Raw genomic sequence first — 19,024 nt, forward strand, 5'->3', positions numbered from 1 at the left:
ACTTTACAAAGGCTCATGAACATCCTCTTCCTAAAATATTTAATCTTCATGATGCCGAAGATTCTGATACGGAATGTTGCCTTTCAGCAATCCATTTTTTGCATTTTGCAGGATTTTCTTTTCTTTTTTTGTAGAAATACACAGTGTTTCAAAAAGGATATACATATTTCAAACACATATATATTTATTAAACTGTTAGGCATGCATATTTACAAATCTCTCAAGTTTACATTACTCAAGCACTGTACGTCCTCCACCAGTGACACAAACAATATCACAATGATACTCGAATTCCTCCTGTACTCAGGTACACTGCTTCTAGGAAGTCAGTGCAAATGGATCATATAACCCACTACAAAAAAATCATACTACCAATGAAAGTATCATAAATTTTAATTTTTGAATCTCTGCCCACCTATTACCATCTCAGCCTATGCCGGTAGTACTAATTGGCCTATGTTTCATAGTCACAATAAAATTAAAACTATTTAAGGAAATAAAATAAAAAATAAACAATATCGATGCTAGAACTGTTTGTACTTGTGTTGACGAATCTATTCACTGTCACTGACTTCAATATAATCATCTGTTATAGTTGGAAGCTTATCAACTTCATCTACATTCATCAACAGGTAAAGATGAGTCGGGGCCATTGTTTCAATCACAGACTTAGTCGCCTTTGGCTGGAATGTAGTGCAGCAGCCGTTGGACCATTTGGCACACTGTGACGCCAGGAGAGTTCCATTCATTGTAGACGTAGACAGGCAATTTCTCAACTTTGTTTTCATTCTGCGTATCTTGCTGAAAACAAAAATTTAAAAAGGAAATACTTTTAAAAAAATAATATTGAAAATTTTGGTTTTGGGAAGTCTTGCATATCACATTTCCTCATTCACTTAATAATCTCACTAGTTGCCGATAAGGTTGGTGACAGTAACAACCAAACAGCTTACAATCTTCTGGCAATAACAATTTTTCTCTCACCTGAATACTTGCTTGCATCTGTGGAATAGTACTGCCAGGGCAGTCTGCTAAAGCACCATACAAATGCACACCATCGCTGGATGAGATTTTTTCAACCTGAAAATTATATACAGCGCCCATTAGTTTGGTTTGTATTTGTGTACATTTAATGCATGGGACAACAATTTTCTCTTCAGATATGGATTCAAACTGAAATTATTTTAGAAGTTCATATACAGCATATTATTACCAAAACTGAATGTACCTTATGGTAAAATCTATCAGGTTCAGATTTTCAGGTAATTCAACTCGTGGTACAAGATCTGACAGTGTTGAAGTAGGTGTAACTTCTCTCTCTGCATGAGACAAGGCTCTTTTTGGAGATAACACAGATAAATGTTTTAGTTGAGAGTCTTTAAATTTAAACCACATATGATCTCCTTTACATCTATGAATTAAGAAGTTATGGCATCTCTCCCTAAATTCCTTAGAAGATGAGTCACGGTCAAAATATTCTTCGACTTCATTGCGTCCAGAAGTTCTACACCTAAATACATGTTGTTAATGTCCAAAAAATTGGGAGATTCTTTGTAAACATAATTCAGTCTCATGTAGGTTAGCAAAATGTCTCTAAAAGATTTTTGCATTTGTTTCTGTAATTGGAGGTACTGGTGAAATTTCAACCCAATTGGAAAAAAATTACAAGGGGCTGAAAATTTGTTTCATAACATGTCTTGGCATTCTGAATTAAGTGGATAAATCCAATTTGCTACAAAATTTTTTTCATACTTTTGAATTTTGAAAAAATCATTATTTTTTTCAAACCCATGTGTGGAGTGCTTGCTTATCATGGAAGTTGAAGTATAGTTAGTTTTCCAGCACTGGGTAGATATGGCCAGTGCAGAAATTAAATTGAAACATTAACCGGCACAAATGTGTCTATATATGTGTTCAATCTGTAATTGTGTATATATATGTGTCTAATCTATACGTACATCTGAAATCAATGTGAATATATATGTGTAACTATAATTTACATTTTTTGCCGTTTCCAGACTAGAATATTTACATTCTCAGGAGACTCAGTAGTGAACTGGAATTCAGTCTCATGCAGGTGAGCAAAATGTCTCTAAAAGTTTTTTGCATTTGTTTCTTTAAGGGGAGATACTGGTGAAGTTTCAACTCAATTGGTAAAATATCACAGGGGGCTGAAAATTTGTTTCATAACATATTGTGGCATGCTGAATAGAATGGATAAATCAAATTTGCTAAAAAAAATTTTTCATTCTTTTGCATTTTTGAGTTTTGAAAAAAAATCATTATTTTTTCAAACCCATGTGTGGGGTTGTTGGTTATCACGGAATGTATACACAAAAAAAATTTGAGCCAAAAATGTTAAAATCTGACAATGGAGTAACATTTTTTTATTGTGACCACTTTTTTTATTTTTTAATGTAGTTGAAGTATAGTTAGTTTTCCGTCACTGGATAGATATTGACAGTACAGAAATTTAACTGAAACATTCACTGATACAAATGTGTCTCTATATGTGTATGATCTGTACATACATCTGTAATTGTGTATGTATATGTGTCTAATCTGCTACAGAAGAATGCTGAAGATTAAATGGGTAGATCATATAACTAATGAGGAGGTATTGAATAGGATTGGGGAAAAGAGGAGTTTGTGGCACAACTTGACAAGAAGAAGGGATCGGTTGGTAGGACATGTTCTGAGGCATCAAGGGATCACCAATTTAGTATTGGAGAGCAGTGTGGAGGGTAAATATCGTACAGGGAGACCAAGAGATGAATACACTAACAGATTCAGAAGGATGTACGCCGCAGTAGGTACTGGGAGATGAAGAAGCTTGCACAGGCTAGAGCAGCATGGAGAACTGCATCAAACCAGTCTCAGGACTGAAGACCACAACAACAACAATGTGTCTAATCTATATGTACATCTGAAATCAATGTAAATATATGTCTGTAACTATAATTCACATTTTTTGCAGTTTCCGGACAAGCAGATTTTCGTTCTTGGCAGACTCCGTTGTGAACGAGAAAGTAAATATTTATAATGGTTTCAGATCTAGGATGGGTGGCGGCAGTGTATGGGGTTCTTAGGGAGAGCAAGTGATCAACATTTGAACACAATCCAGTTACTTTACGTAACTTCATTCATACCACAATACATACATACATATGTACATACACTGTAGCAGTAATGACCTTGCAGGTTACCAACTAGTGCAATGCAGAATCCCGGCGACTGATGACAGCATGACACCTGGTGCCAGAAAAGACCCACATTTATTTCACATGGCCAGTTTTACCCACATTTTAGCCGTGGCCGACGACCCGCCCATGCACGTGCAGCACAGTCGTTAATGTGCTTTCTGCATTATAGGGTATTAGGATATAGGGTACTATAGTGAAGAAGAGATGTAAAAATGTGAAAAGCAAAGAAAACAAAAGATCAGAAACAGTGGTGAAAGTGTCAATGAAAATATATTGTATGAGAAAAATATACATACACAAATGAAATTCGACAGTATTGTTAGGAACAGCACTGACAAACATGATTTTGCTAGTACTAGCAATGACAAAAACACTGAAGGAAAGACAGATAAATCTGAGTATATGCTATTTGATTTATCATTGTTATCATCATTATTGTTGTTGTTGTGGTCTTCAGTCCTGAGACTGGTTTGATGCAGCTCTCCATGCTACTCTATCCTGTGCACGCTTTCTTCATCTCCCAGTACCTACTGCAGCCTACATCCGTCTGAATCTGCTTAGTGTATTCATCTCTTGGTCTGCCTGTACGATTTTTACCCTCCCCGCTGCCCTCCAGTACTAAATTGGTGATCCCTTGATGCCTCAGAACATGTTCTACCAACCAATCCCTTCTTCTGGTCAAGTTGTGCCACAAACTCCTCTTCTCCCCAATTCTATTCAATACCTCCTCATTAGTTATGTGATCTACCCATCTAATCTTCAGCATTCTTCCATAGCACCACATTTTGAAAGCTTCTATTCTCTTCTTGTCTAAACTATTTATCGTCCATGTTTCACTTCCATACATGGCTACACTCCATACAAATACACTCCTGGAAATTGAAATAAGAACACCGTGAATTCATTGTCCCAGGAAGGGGAAACTTTATTGACACATTCCTGGGGTCAGATACATCACATGATCACACTGACAGGACCACAGGCACATAGACACAGGCAACAGAGCATGCACAATGTCGGCACTAGTACAGTGTATATCCACCTTTCGCAGCAATGCAGGCTGCTATCCTCCCATGGAGACGATCGTAGAGATGCTGGATGTAGTCCTGTGGAATGGCTTGCCATGCCATTTCCACCTGGCGCCTCAGTTGGACCAGCGTTCGTGCTGGACGTGCAGACCGCGTGAGACGACGCTTCATCCAGTCCCAAACATGCTCAATGGGGGACAGATCCGGAGATCTTGCTGGGCAGGGTAGTTGACTTACACCTTCTAGAGCACGTTGGGTGGCACGGGATACATGCGGACGTGCATTGTCCTGTTGGAACAGCAAGTTCCCTTGCCGGTCTAGGAATGGTAGAACGATGGGTTCGATGACGGTTTGGATGTACCGTGCACTATTCAGTGTCCCCTCGACGATCACCAGTGGTGTACGGCCAGTGTAGGAGATCGCTCCCCACACCATGATGCCGGGTGTTGGCCCTGTGTGCCTCGGTCGTATGCAGTCCTGATTGTGGCGCTCACCTGCACGACGCCAAACACGCATACGACCATCATTGGCACCAAGGCAGAAGCGACTCTCATCGCTGAAGACGACACATCTCCATTCGTCCCTCCATTCACGCCTGTCGCGACACCACTGGAGGCGGGCTGCACGATGTTGGGGCGTGAGCGGAAGACGGCCTAACGGTGTGCAGGACCGTAGCCCAGCTTCATGGAGACGGTTGCGAATGGTCCTCGCCGATACCCCAGGAGCAACAGTATCCCTAATTTGCTGGGAAGTGGCGGTGCGGTCCCCTACGGCACTGCGTAGGATCCTACGGTCTTGGCGTGCATCCGTGCATCGCTGCGGTCCGGTCCCAGGTCGACGGGCACGTGCACCTTCCGCCGACCACTGGCGACAACATCGATGTACTGTGGAGACCTCACGCCCCACGTGTTGAGCAATTCGGCGGTACGTCCACCCGGCCTCCCGCATGCCCACTATACGCCCTCGCTCAAAGTCCGTCAACTGCACATACGGTTCACGTCCACGCTGTCGCGGCATGCTACCAGTGTTAAAGACTGCGATGGAGCTCCGTATGCCACGGCAAACTGGCTGACACTGACGGCGGCGGTGCACAAATGCTGCGCAGCTAGCGCCATTCGACGGCCAACACCGCGGTTCCTGGTGTGTCCGCTGTGCCGTGCATGTGATCATTGCTTGTACAGCCCTCTCGCAGTGTCCAGAGCAAGTTTGGTGGGTCTGACACACCGGTGTCAATGTGTTCTTTTTTCCATTTCCAGGAGTGTACTTTCAGAAACGTCTTCCTGACACTTAAATCTATACTCGATGTTAACAAATTTCTCTTCTTCAGAAACGCTTTCCTTGCCATTGCCAGTCTACATTTTATATCCTCTCTACTTCGACCATCATGTAATTTTGCTCCCCAAATAGCAAAACTCCTTTACTACTTTAAGTGTCTCATTTCCTAAGCTAATTCCCTCAGCATCACCTGACTTAATTCGACTACATTCCATTATCCTTGTTTTGTTTTTGTTCATGTTCATCTTATACCCTCCTTTCAAGACACTGTCCATTCTGTTCAGCTGCTCTTCCAAGTCCTTTGCTGTCTCTGACAGAATTACAATGTCATCGGTGAACCTCAAAGTTTTTATTTCTTCTCCATGGATTTTAATACCTACTTCAAATTTTTCTTTTGTTTCCTTTACAGCTTGCTCGATATACAGATTGAATAACATCGGGGAGAGGCTACAACCCCCTGTCTCACTCCCTTCCCAACCAATGCTTCCCTTTCATACCCCTCGACTCTTATAACTGCCATCTGCTTTCTGTACAAATTTTAAATAGCCTTTTGCTCTCTGTATTGTACCCCTGTCACCTTCAGAATTTGAAAGAGAGTGCTCCAGTCAACATTGTCAAAAGCTTTCTCTAAGTCTACAAATGCTAGAAATGTAGGTTTGCCTTTCCTTAATCTTTCTTCTAAGATAAGTCGTAGGGTCAGTATTGCCTCATGTGTTCCAACATTTCTACAGAATCCAAACTGATCTTCCTCGAGGTCAGCTTCTACCAGTTTTTCCATTTGTCTGTAAATAATTCGCATTAGTATTTTGCAGCTGTGACTTATTAAACTGATAGTTCGGTAATTTTCACATCTGTCAACATCTGCTTTCTTTGGGATTGGAATTATTATATTCGTGTTGAAGTCTGAGGGAATTTCGCCTGTATCATACATCTTCCTCACCAGATGGTAGAGTTTTGTCAGGTCTGGCTCTCCCAAGGCTGTCAGTAGTTCTAATGGAATGTTGTCTACCCCCAGGGCCTTGTTTCGACTTAAATCTTTCAGTGCTCTGTTAAACTCTTGATGCAGTATCATATCTCCCATTTCATCTTCATCTACCTCCTCTTCCATTTCCATAATATTGTCCTCGAGAACATCGCCCCTGTATAGACCCTCTGTATACTCCTTCCACCTTTCTGCTTTCCCTTCTTTGCTTAGAAGTGGGTTTACATCTGAGCTGTTGATATTCATGCAAGTGGTTCTCTTTTCTCCAAAGGTCTCTTTAATTTTCCTGTTGGCAGTATCTATCTTACCCCTTGTGAGATAAGCCTCTACATCCTTAAGCCTCTAGCCATCCCTGCTTAGCCATTTTGCACTTCCTGTCAATCTCATTTTTGAGACGTTTGTATTCCTTTTTGCCTGCTTCATGTACTGCATTTTTGTTAAATTCAGTATCTCTTCTGTTACCGGGATTTCTACTAGCCCTCATCTTTTACCTACTTGATCCTCTGCTGCCTTCACTATTTCATTCCTCAAAGCTACCCATTCTTCTTCTACTGTATTTCTTTTCCCCATTCCTGTCAATTGTTCCCTTAAGCTCTCCCTGAAACTCTGTACAACCTCTGGTTCTTTCAGTTTATCCAGGCCCCATCTCCTTAAATTCCCACCTTTTTGCAGTTTCTTCAGTTTTAATCTACAGTTCATAACCATTATTACCAAAAACAAAGTGGGCTGATTGTGACCAAAGTACCTTGAATTTTGAGTTAGATCTAACATTTTCAGGGTTTTTGCACAGAATCACACTAAAATGTTCTTATTGCAAATTTATCTACCAAATCACATATTTATACATTGAAGCCATGTTTCAAACAAAATACAAGCACAGCTCCTTTTGACGTAAATACATGTCTGTGCTTGCCATTTATATACACAGGAAGAGGATATTTGAGAATTCAACATTTTGTGATGATTATGAATATGTGATCTTTCTCCTGTGATACTTTTCAAGAACATGTGCAAAAAGTAGAAACTGCTGCTGATGAATCTACGAAGGTAATTTTTGATGAATGTTGAGTAATAGTAAAATATATGTATAAAAAGTGAGAACTGGATTGAAAGGTTACCGAAAGTGACTCTAATGAAGATTCAGAATTGGATTTTGAGAATGAGCTTACTCAAATAATCTCGAGGAAAATGCAAAATGATTCTGATTCTGAGCTTATTGATTATGATTGTGAAGACAATTTGCACATGGATTCTGAGTGTGAGCTCGGAGATAATAATATTGCCAATAATGATGTAATACTGCAAAGTTTTTAGATTGCAAAATAGATTTAGGTGTGAGTTGCGATGATTCATGGCCAACTAGAAGTTTTTGATCAAAAGTTGGTTTTGGCAGTGTTATTGATTTGTTCACAGGATACATCATTGATTTTGATATTGTAACAAAGTTTAGTCAAACTTTACACCAACTCAATTAGGTGAAGATTCACCAGAATTTCATTTTTGCTTGGAAGGGCATGCCGATCAATGTTCCATGATACATTTGGGATCCTCTGGTGCAATGGAACCAACGATTGATGAAAATATATGGAATCAATCTGAAAGCTACAGATTTTGATATGCCAAAATGCTTTCAGATGGTGTTTCAAATTGCCTCACTGAATATTTAGGGAGATAATCATGAAATACAAAAGGAAGAATGTGTGAATCATGTTGCAAGAAGGTATTATGTGTCAGTATGACTACACAAAATCTCTTGTATACGCATAGATTTGTACACATATCTACTTGACAACCATTTTATTTTCAATATTTATATGACAAAATTTGGGTGGGATACATTTACAATTCATATTTTTCGAAGGGTCTATGCAGGTATAACACAGATTGTGAAAGAAGCAGAAAAATTGCACTGGCTGGCAACAGCCAGGACAACTGAAGAATACTACAATAAAAGAACCTGCAAAATGTTACAAAAAAAAGCCGTATATAGAAATGTGAAAGAAGCTGAAAAGTTGCTTTGGGTGGCAATGGCCATGGACAGCTGAAGAATACTACAATAAAAGAACTTGCAAAATATTACAAAAAAGCGATATATAGAAATAAAAGTGATGTAAAGGTGTGTATAAATATACTTTTCGATATGATAGACATTTTACAGCTACAATACTGTCACATAATTTATTTTTAGAGAATATGAAAAATGCAATATATGCATCAACATATCACTGCGCTTCTACTGACAAAAATCCTCAACATTCTTACTACCCGAAAGGAAAGTCATCATGGTGTTTTTATCGTCAGCATTGGCAAGAGAAATTGATTCTGGATTTCATGCATCTAATATAAAAACACCAATAAATCAACTTTGCTTCGATAAAATACTGCTTCTTTATACCTGCTTTCCTGACGAATCACTACTAACAAACATGACAGGCTTGATGTCTACAACAAAATGCTAATGAGAATTTACACAGCAATGTGTGGAATACGAGTCCCAAAGACACATATGTTTCTGCAGTGAGAGTAAAAGTAGTGGCTTGTATCAGTGTTTGTGAATATACTATTTCCGCAACCTAAGTTGACATTGCTGAGGGTTGTGACCATAAAAGGGAAATGCCTTTACAGCCGCTTAATAATGTTAGCTCTCACAGAGTTATTTCAGATATAATGACGTAAGTAGGGCTCTAATATGCTTATCAAACAGCAAAGGCATCAGCAAAAAAGGACGAACTAGCATTGCCTCAAGCTGAATTGAAAATTGAAAAGAGAGAGAGGATAGAGAGAGAGAGAGAGAGAGAGAGAGAGAGATTGATTCACACTCATTTTAGTTTCTTTGAAAAAAATCAAAATGGCTCAAAATGAGAAAATGCTACTTCTCCATCAGTTTTAAACATTTTTGGCTCAAACTTTCTTTGTGAATACATTATGTGATAATGATAAACTCCACATATGGGTTTGAGAAAATAATGAATTTTCTCAAAACTCAAAAACTGAAAAGTAAAAAAATGTTTGTTTAGAAAATTGGATTTACCTACTTAATTCAGTGTGCCAACGTAAGTTATGAAACAAATTTCCAGCCACCTGCAATTTTTTTGCAATCAGGTGGCAATTTCACCCATAACTTCCTTTAAGTTTAGCACTACAGCTTTTAATGATTGGAAGCAAGCATTCATTGCATTAAATTTGGGCAAAATCCACTTAAGAACTTAAAAATACTGTTTAATAAATGGATCATGGAGCCCACTACTCAATGAAATATAACGGTAATGCATCCCACTGTTCCAACATTTTCTTTACAACATAAAAAGTGAAAGCCAGTGAGTCTGTGCTGGATATAGTATTTTATATACTTCAAGCTGCATATATTTTTGAAATTGTGATAGCTAATATTGCCATTTTCAGGTTAGTTTTAAGTAATTATGTATATCTCTTGCAAGTTCCTCACAACGACTAAGGAAATGCCTTTCAACCAAAATTACCACACAAGTGAATTGAACAACAAATGCATTTTGTTAATAGAATACAGGAAGAAACTGTACTCTTTTTAACATACCTGTCAAATTGTCAGTTGTATTAAATACAAAGTTTGTTTGTTGAGTGTTGCCATGCCTTTAAACAAAAACTTTACAAAAGTTGTGCATGATTTTTCAGTGAACCACTCATTTTATCAATTTGCTTTCTTGACGGCATGTGTTTCTTTAATACAGTTAGAGTAGCTACTACAGAATCATTACAATTTTTGCCTTTTGCCTTACAGCAGTTATTACCTTACAGCAATTATTAAGCTCCTCTGCTATCCATGAATGAAATGCTAGGTCCTCCTCCCACGCAGTGCAATTGTTGAAGCCTGCGCTGGGCTTTCTCACTTTTTAGCAACCCAACTCTTTACATCTTCTTTTCCTTTGTCTTAGAAATATGCACATCTCTTCATCACTACTTGACATTACAACCACTCAATAAATTACACAAATTACATCCACTCAATAAATTACAAAATTAACACAAAATGTTAATGTTATATGTTGTTTGACAAGGCATGCTATGTACTGAACCAGAGAACAAAGAGCTGAGAATGATTATTAAACAGGTCACAGGGTAGCTGCCAGTATAACCACGTGTAATCAGAAATCACACACTACAGGAAGCACCTGGCCAAAATCCATTGCTGGTTACATAATTAAGTGTTAATCCAAACTGTAATGGACACACAATGCTGAAATGTACCTTACTGCACAACAAGATCCCTATGAGGTGCATGTATCGAAGACTAAATAATCTTAACATGAGCATAGTTCACTGTTGTGTATGTGCTTGTTTTGTAATGGTTTCTCACTGAGAAATACCCAAATTATCATATTTTCATGTATATTCCTTCACTTAGGATCATACATTGTACAGAACTTGAAGTTATGGTACATGTCTATCATACAACTAACAACCCTGCTTGGGTAGGAGGGTAAGCATGTCCATCGTCACTGATATCATGGCAGCGCGAATTAGATTCTTCAACTCTTCTAGATTTTTTTCCTCTTGAGAACTAGGTGTTGTGTTGTCCTTACATTCATAGTGTCATAACTGACATTCCACTACTGAGATGGCTGTAAAAAAGAAAAAAAATGGGGAGAGGAAGAAGGTAAGAAGTTACAAAGTGTTAAATATGGTGACTTTGGAGGTCAGCTGACAAATGTTAAGTTGCTGAAGAGTGCCCCATCTTACTGCAAAATGAAGTTGTCCTCAGCCTCAGAAACAACTAGTTTTGTAACATAGCAAAGTACTATTTAGTGTTTCCATCAAAGAAGAATTGGCTGTAAACAGATGTGTTGGGTACTGCACAAAACACATAGACTTTGGATGAATCTTGCACATTTTCATTGTGTGCATGTGGGTTCTGTAGGCCCCAAATTCAAACATTGTGTTTCTATACTTTGTCACTGAGATGGAAAGTCGTTTCATCACTCAAATTGTGAGAAAGTGTTATCATTGTCAATAGTATTCTGAAGCTTGTTAGAAAATGCCACACATTTACATTTGTTGTATTGATGTAGAGCCTTTAACAGCTGTAACTTTTAACATGTACAGACACCTCCAGACATGCCAACTTGTTGTAATAACTCCCAAATAGCACAATGAATTCATTCTGTAGGGCAATGTTGGAAAGCAGTTTGGGACATTTTCATACGAAATCCGAGGGCAGCCAGGACTCTTTCCTTTACATACACATCCTTTGTCTACAAACTGTTGACATCATCTAAAAATATTCCATCCATTTGGAGTATCAGTTTGGTACCTCAATCTGAATCATCTTTGCACTGTAATCATGGAATTAAACTTTGCATACTCGGGGCCTCAAAATGATTTCTGCTGTGAAGCAGTCATTTTGTAACATCTGATGGTAACCAAGCAAACAGAAGATAACTAACATCCAGCAGCAATGAATATAAACTAGACACTGTATTCATTCCTCCAATAACTGAGATGCGGCACAGCAGATGATAATACTTTGTAATAAATATATTAGTTTTGAAACACCCTGTAAATGAATACATAGCATACAAACAGCTGGTAATTGCAACAATTTTCTTCCTAGCATTGTCCATACTATCTTTCAGAGATACAAATTACTTTCAAAGTGCAAAAATGTACTACAATAAGTGAAATATTAATAAAACAGTGCACTCTACAATGTAGGATATGCAGTGGTAAAGATCTGCATGGGCCAAAGATCCTACTGAGTGTTAAAAGTGCACCATTGCTCATGAAAATGGCACAGTCATACGATCAGGAAGCCAGTATGATGAAAGCCTTAGTCTGGAAATTTTATGTCTGTGACCATCTGACTTATAACTATGAGGTAAGGCATATTTTCACATATGTTAATGTAACAGTTGTCAGTATTCACCAACTTATGTGTTCAAATCATGATATAAATCATTAAATGTTATGATATCTGTAAACATGGAGGACTGTGTAGGAAGGTTGCAGCATCACACCACATCAGTTTCTATTGGTGTTTGGCGGGAAAGCATAGTTAAGTGAAATGTTGCACTTGGGCAAAAGTCCAAGGGATTGATGGGCCAAAGGTCAGTTGTGTACTTTTGCCCAACAGGAGACCCTTATCATTTCTGCACTTTATTAATGCTTTGTAGAATACAAAATTGAATCTGACATGAAGCTCTAACACTTTTTGTGTCCATTTTAGGAACTACAAGCAAAAGAGTCACCCTGATGCCACTGACAGAGGCACCTATAAATGAGGCATGTCTGATGAAGCAAAATGACATATCTTTCAGGGTTACTGGTCACATACTTGGTTATGATGAATCCACAATTTGAAGTGAATGAAAGCTGACAGAAGTGTGGAGCCCATAGGAAATTTTAAACATGTATTTATGCTGGAGGAAGAACAGGAAATGGTCAAATGTTGCAGAGCCCTAGATTCCAGGTTTTATGGTCTTGACATTAAAATGTCTATGCTTGCTTGGTTTTGAGTACACAGAAAGGAATCGAAAATCTCATTCATTCTCACAAGAAATGAAGCTGACTGGAAGGGACTAGGGAAGAGTTCATGACCTAGTACTGCTAGGACAACGAACAACACATAGCTCTGTATTTTTAAACTCTGATATAAATCATTAGAAAATATTATTTTCCACTAAATCAGATCTATGATATGGATGAAACATGTTTTCAGACAGTCCCAAAGAACATGCCTAAATATGTTGCTCCTGTAGGCAAGAGAGAGATTTCAAATATGTTTCAACTGAGCAAGGTAAAACAATGACTATCAAGTACTGTATGACTGCTGCAGACTGTTTCTCATATTTGCTTGGAAAAGACAGAATCCAATTCTGATTAAAGATGCCCCAACTAGATTTGGAATGGCTGTGACTGATTTAGGTTACATGAACACAGACATATTTCTTGCATATTTGGAGCACTTCAGGAAGCACACCAGTGCAACCCAGTCTTGCTGATATTAGATAACCATATCTCATACATTTCCCTGCAAGCAAACACCTAGACAAAATGTAACAACTTTCACAGGCTCAGTCTGCCACCATAAAGCAGTCACATACTGCAGCCCCTTGACCAGAACCTCTTGAAAGCTCTTATGAGTTGTTATGATGCCCTGTGTGATCACTGATCAGCACCACACCCCAGTCAGCTATTTACCAAGTATCATGTTGCTGGCCTGGTAATTCACTTGATCCCCGTATTTTCATCAAAGAAGATTTCTTGCCAGCTGAAGTGACAGACCAAGAAAAGTAGATGCAACTAATCATTGTATTTAAAGCAATTCTGAGGCCTTATGATAACAATGCTCTCTCTGATAAAACAGATAGATCTTCTGATCCAAAAAGTAATCAGGATGAACCAACTTCAGAGATCCTAGAACCTGCCTCTTTGTCTTACAATGACCAATTTGAACTTTTCCAGCTAAACTTCAAATCTACTCTGCTCCGCTCTACCATCCAAAAAACTTGTTTGAAGATGAAACAGACACTAACAGCACACACACACACACACACACACACACACACACACACACACACACACACACACACACAGAGAGAGAGAGAGAGAGAGAGAGAGAGAGAGAGAGATCACCAGTCTGGTGACTTTCTAAATGATGGTACATAACTATACAGAATATCTACCCAGACAACACTATTCTCAGCAACAGGTGAATAATCTTTCATCAGTGCAGAAGACATTATGCAGAAATGATCAAAACTAATTCAAAGAATTTCTGCACTTTTTCAACATAAAATTGTTCTTTATAATGATCTGAGTGATACTGGACAATCTTTATAATAATGTCAAAAATGATGTTTTTTGTGATCATTTGTTATTTCTTTAATACAATACCCTGTAACATAAATTTAATGAGCTTTAGTAGATTTCTGCAAATTTCCATGGATCTTTGCCCCATATCATGGCAGTATGTATACAAGCTACATAGTATTGCCTTTTCCATTTAAGTACCTGGAATTTTGAAACTTTCTGGCAGGTTAAAACTGTGTCCTGGACCTGAGACTCAAAATCGGGACCTTTGCCTTTCGTGGGCAGGTGCTGTATCAACTGAGCTCCATCAAAACTTCACGGAAGTTCTTCTGCAAAACTTGTACTCCTAGAAGAAAGAATATTTCAGAGACATGGCATAGCCACAGCATGGAGAATGTTTCCAGAATGAAATTTTCACAACGCAGTGGAGTGTGCTCTGATATGAAACTTCCTGGCAGTTAAAACTGTTGCCAGACTGAGACTCGAACTCAGGACCAGTTTTACCCTGCTGGGAAGTTTCATATCACCACATACACCACTGTGAAGTGGAAATTTCATTCTGGAAACATCCTCCAGGCTGTGGCCAAGCCATTTCTCCAAAATAGCCTTTCTTCCAGGAGTGCTAGTCTCATAAGGTTTGCGAGAGAGCTTCTGTGAAGTATGGAAGGTGGGGGACTAGTTACTGATAGAAGTAGTAAAGCTTTGAGGATGGGTCATGAGTTGTGCTTGGGTACATCAATCAGTAGAGCACTTGCCTGGAAAGCAAAGATCCCAAGTTCTAGTCTCAGTCTGGCACATACATTTAATCTGCCAGGAGTTTTTATATCAGCATATATTCTGCTGCAGGGCGAAAAATTCATTCTGTAAACAATTTAACCTTTGTGATCCTCCTCCTGGTTATAGAGATGAGATGAAGTGGTACTAACCTATTTCCATATCTATATGTACATGATTACTATTCACACTTTTGTCTTTGGCGGAGTGTTCATAGAGTCACTTTCAGACTATTTCTTGACCTTCCACTCCTCAACAGCACATGTGAAAAATGAACACCACAGTATTTCCCTCCGAGTTTTAATTTCTCATATTTTATTACAACAATCATTCCTTCTTGTGCACATGGGAGCCAACAGGTTTTTTTCCTTCAGAGGAGTATGTTGGTGACTGAAATTTCCTGAAAAGATCTTCTAATTGAAACATATCTTTGTTTTAATAACTGCCACTCTAACTCATGCAGCTCTCACCTATTTTGTGATAACACAAAATGAGCTGCCCTTCTTTGAACTTGTTGCATCTTCAAAGTGCTCTGCCAATAAAATGCAGTCTTCTTTGTGACTTCTCCACATTATTTTCTGTGTGACAGTTCCAGTTTCAGTTGCTTCTAACTGGAACCCCTAGTTATTTGGTTGAATCCACAACCTTCAATTTTTCCCATGCTCATGTAGAGGATCTCTCACTTTTTATTGTGTAGGGTCACTTGACATATTTTGGACAATGCAAGTGTCTTTCCTGAGTCATTTTTCAATTTGGTCTTCTATGACTTTACCAGACAGTAAACAACAGCATCACCTGAAAATAATTTAAAAGTACTGCTCAGATTGCCTCCTAAACCATTTACATGGATTATGAACAGATGGGCTGTAACTTCTCATTAAAACTGTGACTTTTCTCACAGGAGATCGCAAATCCAATCATAGAACTAATATGATATTCCATAGGTAAGGAATATGATTAGAGGTAGCTTCTCAAGTAAGGCAACAAAAGCCTTCTAGAAATATGGAACCAACTTGAGATTCCCTGTCCATAACACTCATTACTTTATGTTGACAAAAAGACAGTTGTGTTTCACAGGAATGACGTTTTCTGAATCTGTGCTGGTTATGTGCCAATAAACAGTTTCCTATGAAGTATTTCTTGATACTGGAATACAGTACATGTTCGAAAATCCTGCTACAAATCAATGCCTAAGATATAGTTCTACAACTCAGCAGATTATGTCTATTTCCTTTTTTGTGCATTGGAGTGACCTGTACAACTTTCCAGCATTTAGGACAGATTTTGTTGAGCAAGTGGCTGTATATCAGTTCAAAAAATTGGTGGATCTATTTCATCAGGATTCTCTGAAAGGAATCAGCTGGTATATAATCTAGATCAGAAGACCTGCCTTAATTAAGAGGTATGTATTGCTTCGCTGCACCAAGGGTATCTACTTCAAAATGACTACACAGCCATCATTCCACCACCACACCCAGTCTTTCTATTTCTCTCCTTTTCTGCTACTATCCAACCTCCCCACCTCTCCCCTGCCCCAAATCTAACCTGCAGCACTTCACTGTCCGCCACCCCCACCATTCTATCCCTTGCCCTCCCTGCTCCAGCTTCCTCCTTACCCTCAACCGGTCGTCACCCCCATCATGCACTGGTGCTGCTGCTCGCAGTGTGGTTTCAGTTGCCTGAGACTGCAGTCGTGCATGTGAAGTGCGTTTGCATGTGTGTGTGTGTGTGTGTGTGTGTGTGTGTGTGTCAGTCTATTGTGTGCTGTGTGTGTGTGTGTGTGTGTGTGTGTGTGTGTGTGTGCATATGTCAGTCTATTGTGTGCTATTCGACCTAAAATTTTGCTTTGCATATCTTGATGACATTCTTGTGTTCAGCTCCTCTGTCGAGGACAACATTCAACATGTGCAAACTGTTATGAACACTCTCGCGGCAGCAGACATCGAGACCAACCAGGACAAATTGCAGCTACATCAACCCGCTGTCACTTTTCTTGGTTTTCGGGTCTCTGCCCCGTGAGAAAGTACAAACAATACTAAACCTACCCAGACCTTCATCATTCATAGAGCTCCGGCGCTTTCTGGGGACAGTTAATTATTATCGCCAACATCTACCTCGGGCTGTGGAGATTCAGGCTACACTGATGGATGCCTTGGCAGGCACCAACACTTCTGGATCTCGGCCCATTCCATGAACCCCTGCTATGACTGACTCTTCCACTGCCCTCAAAAATCTTCTTGCCGAGGCCTGCACCATCGCGCATCCTCATCCCAATGCGCAGCTTTTCATCACCACAGACGCAAGCGATACTGCCATCTGTGCTGTCGTTAGCCAGACAATCGACGGCCAAACTTCGCCTCTGCAGTTCTTCTGACACGCGCTCACCAATGTACAATGGAAATATTCCGCGTTTGACAGGGAGTTGCTCACGGTCTATGAAGCAATTAAGCATTTTAAGACTGACGTTGAGGGAAGCCGTTTCTATGTTTTAACGGAACACAGACCCCTGGCTGTGGCTATTACAAACCTGCCAGCTGACCTGCCTCCTCGCCACTTCAGATACATGGACTTCATATCTCAGGTCACCACTGATGTCAGACACATAAAGGGTGCTGATAATATAGTTGCTGATTTCCTTTTACAAGTCGACGCCGTGCATTTGCTGTTAGACCTCTCTGAACTGGCTAACCTCCAACCCACCGACAAGGAAACACAAAACCTGATTTCAGAATCTACTTCTTCACTACACTTTGTCCGCACCACCTTCCCTGGCATTTCTGGTGAGATCTGGTGCGACAACAGTACGGGCACGTTACGCCCCCTCATCCCAACCATGCTCCATCGAGCTGTCTTCAACGCATTGCATAATTTAGGCCACCCTGGTGTTCGTGCATCCGCCCGCCATGTAGCAGAGTACTTTGTGTGGAGAAATGTCAACAAGGACTGCCAGCAAAGGATATGCACCGGCGTCGCGTGCCAATACTGCAAAGTACACAAGCACACTTCGCCCCCTCCCTCGGCGCCTATTCGATCCCTCCTGGGCATTTCCAGCATATTCACATTGAAATTGTCGGCCCTCTCTCCCTCTCTAATGGCTTTCGTTATGTTCTCTCATCTATTGACCGAACAACTTGCTGGGTCGAGGCTGTCTCCCTCCCCAATATTATGGAAGAAACTGTTGCTCGAGCTTTCGTCGAGTCATGGGTATGTTCGGATGTCCAGCTATCATCACGACTGACCATGGCAGACAATTTGAGTTGGCCCTGTACAACGACATTTGTAACATTTGCGGAATCCGGCACATCCATACCACAGCATGTCACCTGCAAAGTAATGGGCTAGTCGAGGGCTGGCACCTCACTTTCAAGGTGGCTCTTCAATGCCACGACTCTCTATGGGCGGAGGCCCTTCCCCTTTTTTGCTCCCCTCCAACCTCCATATACCGGCCCGTGCCGAGTTCTCCGGCACTCAGCCAACACCTATGACATCCAGATGAAAGATTCAGCTTTTACAGTTTCTCACAACAGACTTAAGCCAGCTCATGTCGAGCCTTCTTCTACCCCCCTTCAGGCCACGAACACGCCACTCAGTCGTGGCTAACGACGCTCCGACCACTCCCTCCACGATGGACTTATACACTCGATCGAGTGACTTACAGCTCCAATCGTCAAGCTCTCCTCCGACCTCACCCTCTACTCCGGTCTCATGCACTGCGTCATGTGACCACATGCTCCCCACGTCGAGCTTACCTATGATCACGCCCTCACTGCCGGGCCCTTCGCCGATCCCTTTGACCTCTCCACTGTCGCCTGCCTCACCCTGTCAACATTTCTTATGCCCCCCCCCCCCCCCCCCCCGTCTTGAACATGCCCTCGCTCGAGGTGTTTGTGCCTGTCCCCCCGGACATAATCCATGACATCTCAATAATACTGCCTGATTATACACTGTTCATCGTGTGTTTCTCTTCATCCAGTGCT

At 40.2% G+C, this 19,024-nt stretch overlaps 1 protein-coding gene across 1 annotated transcript in view; it reads right to left on the reverse strand.

Annotated features, from left to right (window-relative positions):
• Window positions 1-225: 225 nt before the first annotated feature.
• The window catches only part of LOC124776416 (leucine-rich repeat protein SHOC-2-like), a 189,297-nt gene continuing 170,498 nt past the window's right edge, over window positions 226-19,024 (reverse strand). The window contains exons 6-7 of the transcript XR_007015617.1: window positions 985-1,080; window positions 226-801 (exon numbers count right to left, since the gene is read on the reverse strand). The gene's annotated coding sequence lies outside the window, so the exon portion shown is untranslated. The remainder of the gene's footprint in view (window positions 802-984; window positions 1,081-19,024) is intronic.

Source organism: Schistocerca piceifrons, chromosome 2, assembly GCF_021461385.2.
Source record: "Schistocerca piceifrons isolate TAMUIC-IGC-003096 chromosome 2, iqSchPice1.1, whole genome shotgun sequence".
NCBI lineage: Eukaryota > Metazoa > Arthropoda > Insecta > Orthoptera > Acrididae > Schistocerca > Schistocerca piceifrons.